A 14,605-nucleotide genomic window follows, 5' to 3' on the forward strand; every position below is an offset into this window, starting at 1 on the left:
ATTCGAAAACTACGTGCAGTTTCAAGATTTGGTTCGAATTGATCCAACAGTTTTCGAGGAATTGATATCACACTTTGCCGAATTGACCACTGAAATCTCAATTCCTATCTGAACTATCGAACTGAAATTCAACATGTGCATCTCAATTCGAAAACTATGTGCAGATTCAAGATTTGGTTCGAATCGATCCAATAGTTCCTTGGGGATTGAAATGATATTTTGCCGAATAGACCACTGAAATCTCAATTCCTTTCTGCACTATCGAACTGAAATTCAACATGTGCATCTCAATTCGCAAACTATGTGCAGTTTCAAGATTTGGTTCGAATTGATTCAACAGTTTTCGAGGAATTGATATCCCACTTTGCCGAATTGACCACTGAAATCTCAATTCCTATCTGAACTATCGAACTGAAATTCAACATGTACATCTCAATCCGAAAACTATGTGCAGATTCAAGATTTGGTTCGAATTGATCCAATAGTTCCTTAGGAATTGAAATGATATTTTGTCGAATCGACTTCTGGAATCTCCATTCCTATTAGAACTATCGATCTGAAATTCAACATGTGCATCTCATTTCGAAAACAATGTGCAGTTTCACGATTTGGTTCGAATCGATCCAATAGTTCCTTAGGGATTGAAATGATATTTTGCCGAATCGACTACTGAAATCTTCATTCCTATCAGAACTATCGATCTGAAATTCAACATGTTCATCTCAATTCGAAAACTACGTGCAGTTTCAAGATTTGGTTCGAATTGATCCAACAGTTTTCGAGGAATTGATATCACACTTTGCCGAATAGACCACTGAAATCTCAATTCCTTTCTGCACTATCGAACTGAAATTCAACATGTGCATCTCAATTCGCAAACTATGTGCAGTTTCAAGATTTGGTTCGAATTGATCCAACAGTTTTCGAGGAATTGATATCCCACTTTGCCGAATTGACCACTGAAATCTCAATTCCTATCTGAACTATCGAACTGAAATTCAACATGTACATCTCAATCCGAAAACTATGTGCAGTTTCAAGATTTGGTTCGAATTGATCCAACAGTTTTCGAGGAATTGATATCACACTTTGTCGAATTGACCACTGAAATCTCAATTTCTATCTGAACTATCGAACTGAAATTCAACATGTGCATCTCAATACGAAAACTATGAGCGGTTTCAAGATTTGGTTCGAATTGATCCAACAGTTCATTAGGAATTGAAATGATATTTTGTCGAATCGACCTCTGAAATCTCCATTCCTATTAGAACTATCGATCTGAAATTCAAAATGTGAATCTCATTTCGAAAACTATGTGCAGTTCCACGATTTGGTTCGAATCGATCCAATAGTTTTCGAGAAATTGATATCACACTTTGCCGAATTGACCACTGAAATCTCAATCCCTATCTGAACTATCGAACTGAAATTCAACATGTACATCTCAATCCGAAAACTATGTGCAGTTTCAAGATTTGGTTCGAATTGATCCAACAGTTTTCGAGGTATTGATATCACACTTTGCCGAATTGACCACTGAAATCTCAATTTCTATGTGTATCTCAATACGAAAACTATGAGCAGTTTCAAGATTTGGTTCGAATTGATCCAATAGTTCCTTAGGAATTGAAATGACATTTTGTCGAATCGACTTCTGAAATCTCCATTCCTATTAGAACTATCGATCTGAAATTCAACATGTGCATCTCATTTCGAAAACTATGTGCAGTTTCACGATTTGGTTCGAATCGATCCAATAGTTCCTTAGGGATTGAAATGATATTTTGCCGAATCGACTACTGAAATCTTCATTCCTATCAGAACTATCGATCTGAAATTCAACATGTGCATCTCAATTCGAAAACTAAGTGCAGTTTCAAGATTTGGGTCGAATTGGTTCAACAGTTTTTGAGGAATTGATATCACACTTTGCCGAATAGACCACTGAAATCTCAATTCCTATCTGCACTATCGAACTGAAATTCAACATGTGCATCTCAATTCGAAAACTATGTGCAGTTTCAAGATTTGGTTTGAATCTATCCAACAGTTTTCGAGGAATTGATATCACACTTTGCCGAATAGACCACTGAAATCTCAATTCCTATCTGCACTATCGAACTGAAATTCAACATGTGCATCTCAATTCGAAAACTACGTGCAGTTTCAAGATTTGGTTCGAATTGATCCAACAGTTTTCGAGGAATTGATATCACACTTTGCCGAATTGACAACTGAAATCTCAATTTCTATCTGAACTATCAAACTGAATTTCAACATGTGCATCTCAATTCGAAAACTATGTGCAGTTTCAAGATTTGGTTCGAATTGGTTCAACAGTTTTTGAGGAATTGATATCACACTTTGCCGAATAGACCACTGAAATCTCAATTCCTATCTGCACTATCGAACTGAAATTCAACATGTGCATCTCAATTCGAAAACTATGTGCAGCTTCAAGATTTGGTTCGAATTGATCCAACAGTTTTCGAGGAATTGATATCACACTTTGCCGAATTGACCACTGAAATCTCAATTCCTATCTGAACTATCGAACTGAAATTCAACATCTACATCTCAATCCGAAAACTATGTGCAGTTTCAAGATTTGGTTCGAATTGATCCAACAGTTTTCGAGGTATTGATATCACACTTTGCCGAATTGACCACTGAAATCTCAATTTCTATCTGAACTATCGAACTGAAATTCAACATGTGTATCTCAATACGAAAACTATGAGCAGTTTCAAGATTTGGTTCGAATTGATCCAATAGTTCCTTAGGAATTGAAATGACATTTTGTCGAATCGACTTCTGAAATCTCCATTCCTATTAGAACTATCGATCTGAAATTCAACATGTGCATCTCATTTCGAAAACTATGTGCAGTTTCACGATTTGGTTCGAATCGATCCAATAGTTCCTTAGGGATTGAAATGATATTTTGCCGAATCGACTACTGAATTCTTCATTCCTATCAGAACTATCGATCTGAAATTCAACATGTGCATCTCAATTCGAAAACTATGTGCAGTTTCAAGATTTGGGTCGAATTGGTTCAACAGTTTTTGAGGAATTGATATCACACTTTGCCGAATAGACCACTGAAATCTCAATTCCTATCTGCACTATCGAACTGAAATTCAACATGTGCATCTCAATTCGAAAACTATGTGCAGTTTCAAGATTTGGTTTGAATCTATCCAACAGTTTTCGAGGAATTGATATCACACTTTGCCGAATAGACCACTGAAATCTCAATTCCTATCTGCACTATCGAACTGAAATTCAACATGTGCATCTCAATTCGAAAACTACGTGCAGTTTCAAGATTTGGTTCGAATTGATCCAACAGTTTTCGAGGAATTGATATCACACTTTGCCGAATTGACAACTGAAATCTCAATTTCTATCTGAACTATCAAACTGAATTTCAACATGTGCATCTCAATTCGAAAACTATGTGCAGTTTCAAGATTTGGTTCGAATTGGTTCAACAGTTTTTGAGGAATTGATATCACACTTTGCCGAATAGACCACTGAAATCTCAATTCCTATCTGCACTATCGAACTGAAATTCAACATGTGCATCTCAATTCGAAAACTATGTGCAGCTTCAAGATTTGGTTCGAATTGATCCAACAGTTTTCGAGGAATTGATATCACACTTTGCCGAATTGACCACTGAAATCTCAATTCCTATCTGAACTATCGAACTGAAATTCAACATGTACATCTCAATCCGAAAACTATGTGCAGTTTCAAGATTTGGTTCGAATTGATCCAACAGTTTTCGAGGTATTGATATCACACTTTGCCGAATTGACCACTGAAATCTCAATTTCTATCTGAACTATCGAACTGAAATTCAACATGTGTATCTCAATACGAAAACTATGAGCAGTTTCAAGATTTGGTTCGAATTGATCCAATAGTTCCTTAGGAATTGAAATGACATTTTGTCGAATCGACTTCTGAAATCTCCATTCCTATTAAAACTATCGATCTGAAATTCAACATGTGCATCTCATTTCGAAAACTATGTGCAGTTTCACGATTTGGTTCGAATCGATCCAATAGTTCCTTAGGGATTGAAATGAAATTTTGCCGAATCGACTACTGGAATCTTCATTCCTATCAGAACTATCGATCTGAAATTCAACATGTGCATCTCAATTCGAAAACTATATGCAGTTTCACGATTTGGGTCGAATCCAGGTAGGTTATCACGAGTGCAGCTTATCGAAAATGTGTTTATATTCATTATTATTTCATAAGACCAACTTAGGATGACCTGAAGGAAGAATAACAATAAGGAAAAAAGGATTGAAACATTTCGATAAGAATTAAGGGTTCATATTTTTCAAAGTGTGTTAGAACGTTTCAGGGTGAAAATGTTAGGAGCAAAGTCAGGGTTTTTTGCTTGTTCAAGGTCAAAACCCCATCCAGATACTGCGCTGTTTGATCCCTTCAAAAATCCCAATATTTATAAAATTACGGATCCAATCAAGTTAAAAATACAGGATACCTAATTACAAATGCCCTCTCCTTGCATGTCACTGTGCATTTAGAAAGTTTCGCACAACAGTTCCATAAATATATTTCTGATAAAAATTCTCGGAATAATTTCAATTTAAGAAAAACATTCCTTATTGCCCCCTTCCTAATCTCAATTCAAATTTACCGAAAAGTTAAGTCCCATCCCAAAATTATTACAGGGCCGTTATACCCAGTTTCGCACAACAGTTCCATAAATAGATTTCTGATAAAAATTCTCGGAATAATTTCAATTTAAGAAAAACATTCCTTATTGCCCCCTTCCTAATCTCAATTCAAATTAACCGAAAAGTTAAGTCCCATCCCAAAATTATTACAGGGCCGTTATACCCAGTTTCGCACAACAGTTCCATAAATATATTTGTGATAAAAATTCTCGGAATAATTTCAATTTAAGAAAAACATTCCTTATTGCCCCCTTCCTAATCTCAATTCAAATTAACCGAAAAGTTAAGTCCCATCCCAAAATTATTACAGGGCCGTTATACCCAGTTTCGCACAACAGTTCCATAAATAGATTTCTGATAAAAATTCTCGGAATAATTTCAATTTAAGAAAAACATTCCTTATTGCCCCCTTCCTAATCTCAATTCAAATTAACCGAAAAGTTAAGTCCCATCCCAAAATTATTACAGGGCCGTTATACCCAGTTTCGCACAACAGTTCCATAAATATATTTGTGATAAAAATTCTCGGAATAATTTCAATTCAAGAAAAACATTTCTTAATGCCCCCTTCCTAATCTCAATTCAAATTGACCGAAAAGTTAAGTCCCATCCAAAAATTATTACAGGGTCGTTATCCCCAATTGGCAAATAAACATTAACTGTCATTTGTCAGGTAGTTTGAGATTTTGAAAGGGGGCAGAAATTTCGGTGGTCATCTTACGGTTCTCAGAAAAAAATTACGTACCTAGCCATTCCTACGAGTATATAAATGAACGTAAATGGGTGTCTTTGTACAGTTGTGCTTCGTTTTTCAATCGTGTCAGTACAGTTAAAATTTTTAATCTACAGTGTGTTTAAAACCTGAAATATGTCGCGAAGAGAGAATAAAACAAGACACCACAATTCTCGCAAAATGGTAAGTGCATAAAAGTTTTCTGTAAAGAGATTTGCAATGATTCTTGAAAATTCTTGTATACGCGGAATCTTTGATTCGTACAAACATTTTAACAGTATATTCTTGAGGTCAAAAAAAACATTTTTTTCCTGAACCATTTTTTCCGAATCGGCTCGGTTTAAAAGATACAGGCTGATGAAAAAAATTTTCTCTCACTAAAGGTTTTATCGAATGAAATGAATTTCGCAATATAGTTTATCATTTATTTGATGAATCTTTTTTAAACACAAAATATCACCTACATCTCCAGTTTTTCCATTATGACCATTACGTACCATGAACTGATTTGACTGATTGCAATTCTGTTTGAAAGAACCATATATGTGAAGTGTCAAAGATTCTACTTTTATTCTGAAGGGAATCTTGTTTCTCTATGGCTCATTATGAAAACTTAAAATGGCTATATCTTTTTATCAGGGCTGAATCGAAAAAAATGGTATAAAAAAATGTTTCTTTTCACCTCGATAATATATTGTTTAAATATTTGTAAGAGTCACAGATTCATCCTGTATAGACCGACTGAATTTTTGTTGTTCACAAAACCTGATATATAAGTATTAACTTCATAACAATCGCCTAATTTCTCTTAAATTCTTTACAGACCATCAATATTCCAAAAGAAAATATTGAGGATCCTCAGAAAACCGATCTTCATGTGGCTGTCGAAACGGGAAATTTGGGAAAGTCCCGTTTTTATTACGAAAAGGAGCTAATGTCAATGCCACTGACTCGAAAAAGGTTACCCCCCTCCACCTGGCTATACAATTTAGGCATCTCCATCTGGTTGAAACCCTGGTGACTAATGGTGCCAATGTTGAAGCAGAAACATGCGACGGTTCCAAGCCTATCCACATGGTGAATGATAGCAGTGAAAAGAGAAAAGAATGCATTGAAGAACTTCTCAAATATAACGTCGACTTAGATGCCATTGATATAAGGGGGAACACCCTGCTGCTGCTGATGGCTAAAAAAATGGCCTAGTCCTGAATTGATCAGGCTACTTCTAGATAACACCAGCGATGCCAGCAACACCGATTTCAAACTGAACAATTGTCTGCATTGCCTAGCGATGCTGACGAATGTGAAACCGGAGATTTACAAAGAAGCAACATATATCCTCACAGAACGTGGCATAGACGTAAACGCGATAAACATGGCCAGCGAGACGCCTTTGCAGAAAGCAGTCTCCTATGGGAACCTGCCAATGGCAGCTTGTCTTCTGCGACATGGGGCAAGATTGGACATGCTGAACAAGCAGAATTTGAATCCGTTCGAGCTGGCCATCAAGAGAGGAAATTCGAAAATGAAATTATTGATCATGAAATACGCCTTCATCCATACACTGAATGGAATTCCTATTCCTGAGAAGATCCATCAGGATATCTACTCTGACGATGAGCTGAGATGTCTGTGGCATCGTCTCGATAAGGATTTAACTCATTTCGAGAACTCCGTCAGATTTGATGGGAGATTCCCATTTACACCTTTCCAAATACTGAGTGGCCGAGTTTATATGTATCCGACGCTTATCTCGTCTCTTGATCCTTCTACAGCGATGGTTGGCGAACCACGATCAGCCTTCTTCGACGAGGTTTTGGAAACCTGGGAGCTTACAGTCAGGAGAATTAAAGATATATATTCAGAAAGGAAGGATTTCACCACAATCGGTTTACCAATTATTCGACCAAAGTCCCATATGAGAGGATTGTAAATAATAATTGTGTTTATATTAATGTATATATCGATTTAAAGAATGCTTTTTTTCTGTTAATAAATTCATCGTTAAAATACACTGCGTAAAAAATTAATGCACATCCTGAAAATCCCAATTCTAATGAAAGTTAACTGTACATTGACTTTATTTATAACTTATTTTTTAAGTTCTCTCGGGAAGGTTTTGAACGAAACAAGACACATTAAATGGAAGAAAAATTCAGGATTTCACCGAGTGAGTGTCCTCGCTGGTATCTTGTGCGGGGTCTGTTTCATCATCGGATACAGGAGCAGGATTGGCAAAAAAAGGTAAATAAAATTGTATACGTGACAATAATCGGCCGACTGCCACTCCCGTTCAAGTTAAAGATTCCGTATTCTATACAATTTTATTTACCTTTTTCTGCCAATCCTGCTCCTGTATCCGATGATGAAACAGACCCCGGACAAGATACCAGCGAGGACACTCACCCCTAAACCGGTACCGACAGTCAAACCGAGGGTATCGGAAGGCATTTCGCCAATTTCGAACGTGTGCCAATCGACCACATTAACTACATACATGGCCACATACCACCGGCAGGCTGAAAATCCGAGAAAGCTTTCTCGAAGACCATAACTCCGAACGGGCACGACGGGTCATATGAGTTTTAGAGGTAAACGCACACAATATGAGGATACGACAATTAGCTGCTGACAAACAAATAGATGTATCTCGTGGAAACGTACATCGCCCGGCCTTGTGAAGGTAAGTAGAGTCCGTCCGTTTTTGACGATGTCTTGAAGCAAGACAGTGAAAGGTGGAGTGGAAGGAACGGATGAGAGATTGAATTCTGTGAGGATATCCGAAGATTTGTGGCTGTTATCAGCTTGGTCGCCTGCCGATATTGCCTTTGAGTTTCCTTTTCGATGGAAGCTACCTTGACGTCTATTTTTAACCGGAGGAAAATGTTATACCTTGTAGGTTATCACGAGTGCAGCTTATCGAAAATGTGTTTATATTCATTATTATTTCATACGACCAACTTAGGATGACCTGAAGGAAGTATAACAATAAGGAAAAAAGGATTGAAACATTTCGATAAGAATTAAGGGTTCATATTTTTCAAAGTGTGTTAGAACGTTTCAGGGTAAAAATGTTAGGAGCAAAGTCAGGGTTTTTTGCTTGTTCAAAGTCAAAACCCCATCCAGATACTGCGCTGTTTGATCCCTTCAAAAATCCCAATATTTATAAAATTACGGATCCAATCAAGTTAAAAATACAGGATACCTAATTACAAATGCCCTCTCCTTGCATGTCACTGTGCATTTAGAAAGTTTCGCACAACAGTTCCATAAATATATTTCTGATAAAAATTCTCGGAATAATTTCAATTTAAGAAAAACATTCCTTATTGCTCCCTTCCTAATCTCAATTCAAATTAACCGAAAAGTTAAGTCCCATTCCAAAATTATTACAGGGCCGTTATACCCAGTTTCGCACAACAGTTCCATGAATATATTTCTGATAAAAATTCTCGGAATAATTTCAATTTAAGAAAAACATTCCTTATTGCCCCCTTCCTAATCTCAATTCAAATTAACCGAAAAGTTAAGTCCCATCCCAAAATTATTACAGGGCCGTTATACCCAGTTTCGCACAACAGTTCCATAAATATATTCCTGATAAAAATTCTCGGAATAATTTCAATTCAAGAAAAACATTCCTTAATGCCCCCTTCCTAATCTCAATTCAAATTAACCGAAAAGTTAAGTCCCATCCCAAAATTATTACAGGGCCGTTATACCCAGTTTCGCACAACAGTTCCATAAATATATTCCTGATAAAAATTCTCGGAATAATTTCAATTCAAGAAAAACATTCCTTAATGCCCCCTTCCTAATCTCAATTCAAATTAACCGAAAAGTTAAGTCCCATCCCAAAATTATTACAGGGCCGTTATACCCAGTTTCGCACAACAGTTCCATAAATATATTTGTGATAAAAATTCTCGGAATAATTTCAATTCAAGAAAAACATTCCTTTATGCCCCCTTCCTAATCTCAATTCAAATTAACCGAAAAGTTAAGTCCCATCCCAAAATTATTACAGGGTCGTTATCCCCAATTGGCAAATAAACATTAACTGTCATTTGTCAGGTAGTTTGAGATTTTGAAAGGGGGCAGAAATTTCGGTGGTCATCTTACGGTTCTCAGAAAAAAATTACGTACCTAGCCATTCCTACGAGTATATAAATGAACGTAAATGGGTGTCTTTGTACAGTTGTGCTTCGTTTTTCAATCGTGTCAGTATAGTTAAAATTTTTAATCTACAGTGTGTTTAAAACCTGAAATATGTCGCGAAGAGAGAATAAAACAAGACACCACAATTCTCGCAAAATGGTAAGTGCATAAAAGTTTTCTGTAAAGAGATTTGCAATGATTCTTGAAAATTCTTGTACACGCGGAATCTTTGATTCGTACAAACATTTTAACAGTATATTCTTGAGGTCAAAAAAAACATTTTTTTCCTGAACCATTTTTTCCGAATCGGCTCGGTTTAAAAGATAAAGGCTGATTAAAAAAAATTTTCTCTCACTAAAGGTTTTATCGAATGAAATGAATTTCGCAATATAGTTTATCATTTATTTGATGAATCTTTTTAAAACACAAAATATCACCTACATCTCCAGTTTTTCCATTATGACCATTACGTACCATGAACTGATTTGACTGATTGCAATTCTGTTTGAAAGAACCATATATGTGTAGTGTCAAAGATTCTGCTTTTATTCTGAAGGGAATCTTGTTTCTCTATGGCTCATTATGAAAACTTAAAATGGCTATATCTTTTTATCAGGGCTGAATCGAAAAAAATGGTATAAAAAAATGTTTCTTTTCACCTCGATAATATATTGTTTAAATATTTGTAAGAGTCACAGATTCATCCTGTATAGACCGACTGAATTTTTGTTGTTCACAAAACCTGATATATAAGTATTAAATTCATAACAATCGCCTAATTTCTCTTAAATTCTTTACAGACCGAATAGACCACTGAAATCTCAATTCCTATCTGCACTATCGAACTGAAATTCAACATGTGCATCTCAATTCGAAAACTATGTGCAGTTTCAAGATTTGGTTTGAATCGATCCAACCGTTTTCGAGGAATTGATATCACACTTTGCCGAATAGACCACTGAAATCTCAATTCCTATCTGCACTATCGAACTGAAATTCAACCTGTGCATCTCAATTCGAAAACTATGTGCAGTTTCAAGATTTGGTTCGAATCGATCCAATAGTTCCTAAGGAATTGAAATGATATTTTGCCGAATCGACTACTGGAATCTTCATTCCTATCAGAACTATCGATCTGAAATTCAACATGTGCATCTCAATTCGAAAACTATATGCAGTTTCACGATTTGGGTCGAATCGATCCAATAGTTTTCGAGGAATTGATATCACACTTTGCCGAATTGACCACTGAAATCTCAATTCCTATCTGAACTATCGAACTGAAATTCAACATGTACATCTCAATCCGAAAACTATGTGCAGTTTCAAGATTTGGTTCGAATTGATCCAACAGTTTTCGAGGTATTGATATCACACTTTGCCGAATTGACAACTGAAATCTCAATTTCTATCTGAACTATCAAACTGAATTTCAACATGTGCATCTCAATTCGAAAACTATGTGCAGATTCAAGATTTGGTTCGAATTGGTTCAACAGTTTTTGAGGAATTGATATCACACTTTGCCGAATAGACCACTGAAATCTCAATTCCTATCTGCACTATCGAACTGAAATTCAACATGTGCATCTCAATTCGAAAACTATGTGCAGTTTCAAGATTTGGTTCGAATTGATCCAACAGTTTTCGAGGAATTGATATCACACTTTGCTGAATAGACCACTGAAATCTCAATTCCTATATGCACTATCGAGCTGAAATTCAACATGTGCATCTCAATTCGAAAACTACGTGCAGTTTCAAGATTTGTTTCGAATTGATCCAACAGTTTTCGAGGAATTGATATCACACTTTGTCGAAAACTATTGGATCGATTCGAACCAAATCGTGGAACTGCACATAGTTTTCAAAATGAGATGCACATGTTGAATTTCAGATCGATAGTTCTAATAGGAATAGAGATTTCAGAGGTCGATTCGACAAAATATCATTTCAATTCCTAAGGAACTATTGGATCAATTCGAACCAAATCTTGAAACTGCTCATAGTTTTCGTATTGAGATGCACATGTTGAATTTCAGTTCGATAGTGCAGATAGGAATTGAGATTTCAGTGGTCTATTCGGCAAAGTGTGTTATCAATTCCTCAAAAACTGTTGAACCAATTCGACCCAAATCTTGAAACTGCACATAGTTTTCGAATTGAGATGCACATGTTGAATTTCAGATCGATAGTTCTGATAGGAATGAAGATTTCAGTAGTCGATTCGGCAAAATATCATTTCAATCCCTAAGGAACTATTGGATCGATTCGAACCAAATCGTGAAACTGCACATAGTTTTCGAAATGAGATGCACATGTTGAATTTCAGATCGATAGTTCTAATAGGAATGGAGATTTCAGAAGTCGATTCGACAAAATATCATTTCAATTCCTAAGGAACTATTGGATCAATTCGAACCAAATCTTGAAACTGCTCATAGTTTTCGTATTGAGATGCACATGTTGAATTTCAGTTCGATAGTTCAGATAGAAATTGAGATTTCAGTGGTCAATTCGGCAAAGTGTGATATCAATACCTCGAAAACTGTTGGATCAATTCGAACCAAATCTTGAAACTGCACATAGTTTTCGGATTGAGATGTACATGTCGAATTTCAGTTCGATAGTGCAGATAGGAATTGAGATTTCAGTGGTCTATTCAGCAAAGTGTGATATCAATTCCTCGAAAACTGTTGGATCAATTCGAACCAAATCTTGAAACTGCACATAGTTTTCGAATTAAGATGCACATGTTGAAATTCAGTTTGATAGTTCAGATAGAAATTGAGATTTCAGTTGTCAATTCGGCAAAGTGTGATATCAATTCCTCGAAAACTGTTGGATCAATTCGAACCAAATCTTGAAACTGCACGTAGTTTTCGAATTGAGATGCACATGTTGAATTTCAGTTCGATAGTGCAGATAGGAATTGAGATTTCAGTGGTCTATTCAGCAAAGTGTGATATCAATTCCTCGAAAACTGTTGGATCAATTCGAACCAAATCTTGAAACTGCACATAGTTTTCGAATTGAGATGCACATGTTGAAATTCAGTTTGATAGTTCAGATAGAAATTGAGATTTCAGTGGTCTATTCAGCAAAGTGTGATATCAATTCCTCGAAAACTGTTGGATCAATTCGAACCAAATCTTGAAACTGCACATAGTTTTCGAATTGAGATGCACATGTTGAAATTCAGTTTGATAGTTCAGATAGGAATTGAGATTTCAGTGGTCAATTCGGCAAAGTGTGATATCAATTCCTCGAAAACTATTGGATCGATTCGAACCAAATCGTGGAACTGCACATAGTTTTCGAATTGAGATGCACATGTTGAATTTCAGTTCGATAGTGCAGATAGGAATTGAGATTTCAGTGGTCTATTCGGCAAAGTGTGATATCAATTCCTCAAAAACTGTTGAACCAATTCGAACCAAATCTTGAAACTGCACATAGTTTTCGAATTGAGATCCACATAGTGAAATTCAGTTTGATAGTTCAGATAGAAATTGAGATTTCAGTTGTCAATTCGGCAAAGTGTGATATCAATTCCTCGAAAACTGTTGGATCAATTCGAACCAAATCTTGAAACTGCACGTAGTTTTCGAATTGAGATGCACATGTTGAATTTCAGTTCGATAGTGCAGATAGGAATTGAGATTTCAGTGGTCTATTCGGCAAAGTGTGATTTCAATTCCTCGAAAACTGTTGGATCGATTCGAACCAAATCTTGAAACTGCACATAGTTTTCGAATTGAGATGCACATGTTGAATTTCAGTTCGATAGTGCAGATAGGAATTGAGATTTCAGTGGTCTATTCGGCAAAGTGTGATATCAATTCCTCAAAAACTGTTGAACCAATTCGACCCAAATCTTGAAACTGCACATAGTTTTCGAATTGAGATGCACATGTAGAATTTCAGATCGATAGTTCTGATAGGAATGAAGATTTCAGTAGTCGATTCGGCAAAATATCATTTCAATCCCTAAGGAACTATTGGATCGATTCGAACCAAATCGTGAAACTGCACATAGTTTTCGAAATGAGATGCACATGTTGAATTTCAGATCGATAGTTCTAATAGGAATGGAGATTTCAGAAGTCGATTCGACAAAATATCATTTCAATTCCTAAGGAACTATTGGATCAATTCGAACCAAATCTTGAAACTGCTCATAGTTTTCGTATTGAGATGCACATGTTGAATTTCAGTTCGATAGTTCAGATAGAAATTGAGATTTCAGTGGTCAATTCGGCAAAGTGTGATATCAATACCTCGAAAACTGTTGGATCAATTCGAACCAAATCTTGAAACTGCACATAGTTTTCGGATTGAGATGTACATGTTGAATTTCAGTTCGATAGTGCAGATAGGAATTGAGATTTCAGTGGTCTATTCAGCAAAGTGTGATATCAATTCCTCGAAAACTGTTGGATCAATTCGAACCAAATCTTGAAACTGCACATAGTTTTCGAATTGAGATGCACATGTTGAAATTCAGTTTGATAGTTCAGATAGAAATTGAGATTTCAGTTGTCAATTCGGCAAAGTGTGATTTCAATTCCTCGAAAACTGTTGGATCGATTCGAACCAAATCTTGAAACTGCACATAGTTTTCGAATTGAGATGCACATGTTGAATTTCAGTTCGATAGTGCAGATAGGAATTGAGATTTCAGTGGTCTATTCGGCAAAGTGTGATATCAATTCCTCAAAAACTGTTGAACCAATTCGACCCAAATCTTGAAACTGCACATAGTTTTCGAATTGAGATGCACATGTTGAAATTCAGTTTGATAGTTCAGATAGAAATTGAGATTTCAGTGGTCTATTCAGCAAAGTGTGATATCAATTCCTCGAAAACTGTTGGATCAATTCGAACCAAATCTTGAAACTGCACATAGTTTTCGAATTGAGATGCACATGTTGAAATTCAGTTTGATAGTTCAGATAGAAATTGAGATTTCAGTTGTCAATTCGGC

The sequence above is a fragment of the Coccinella septempunctata genome, chromosome 8 (assembly GCF_907165205.1).
Source record: "Coccinella septempunctata chromosome 8, icCocSept1.1, whole genome shotgun sequence".
In the NCBI taxonomy this organism is placed as follows: Eukaryota; Metazoa; Arthropoda; class Insecta; order Coleoptera; family Coccinellidae; genus Coccinella; species Coccinella septempunctata.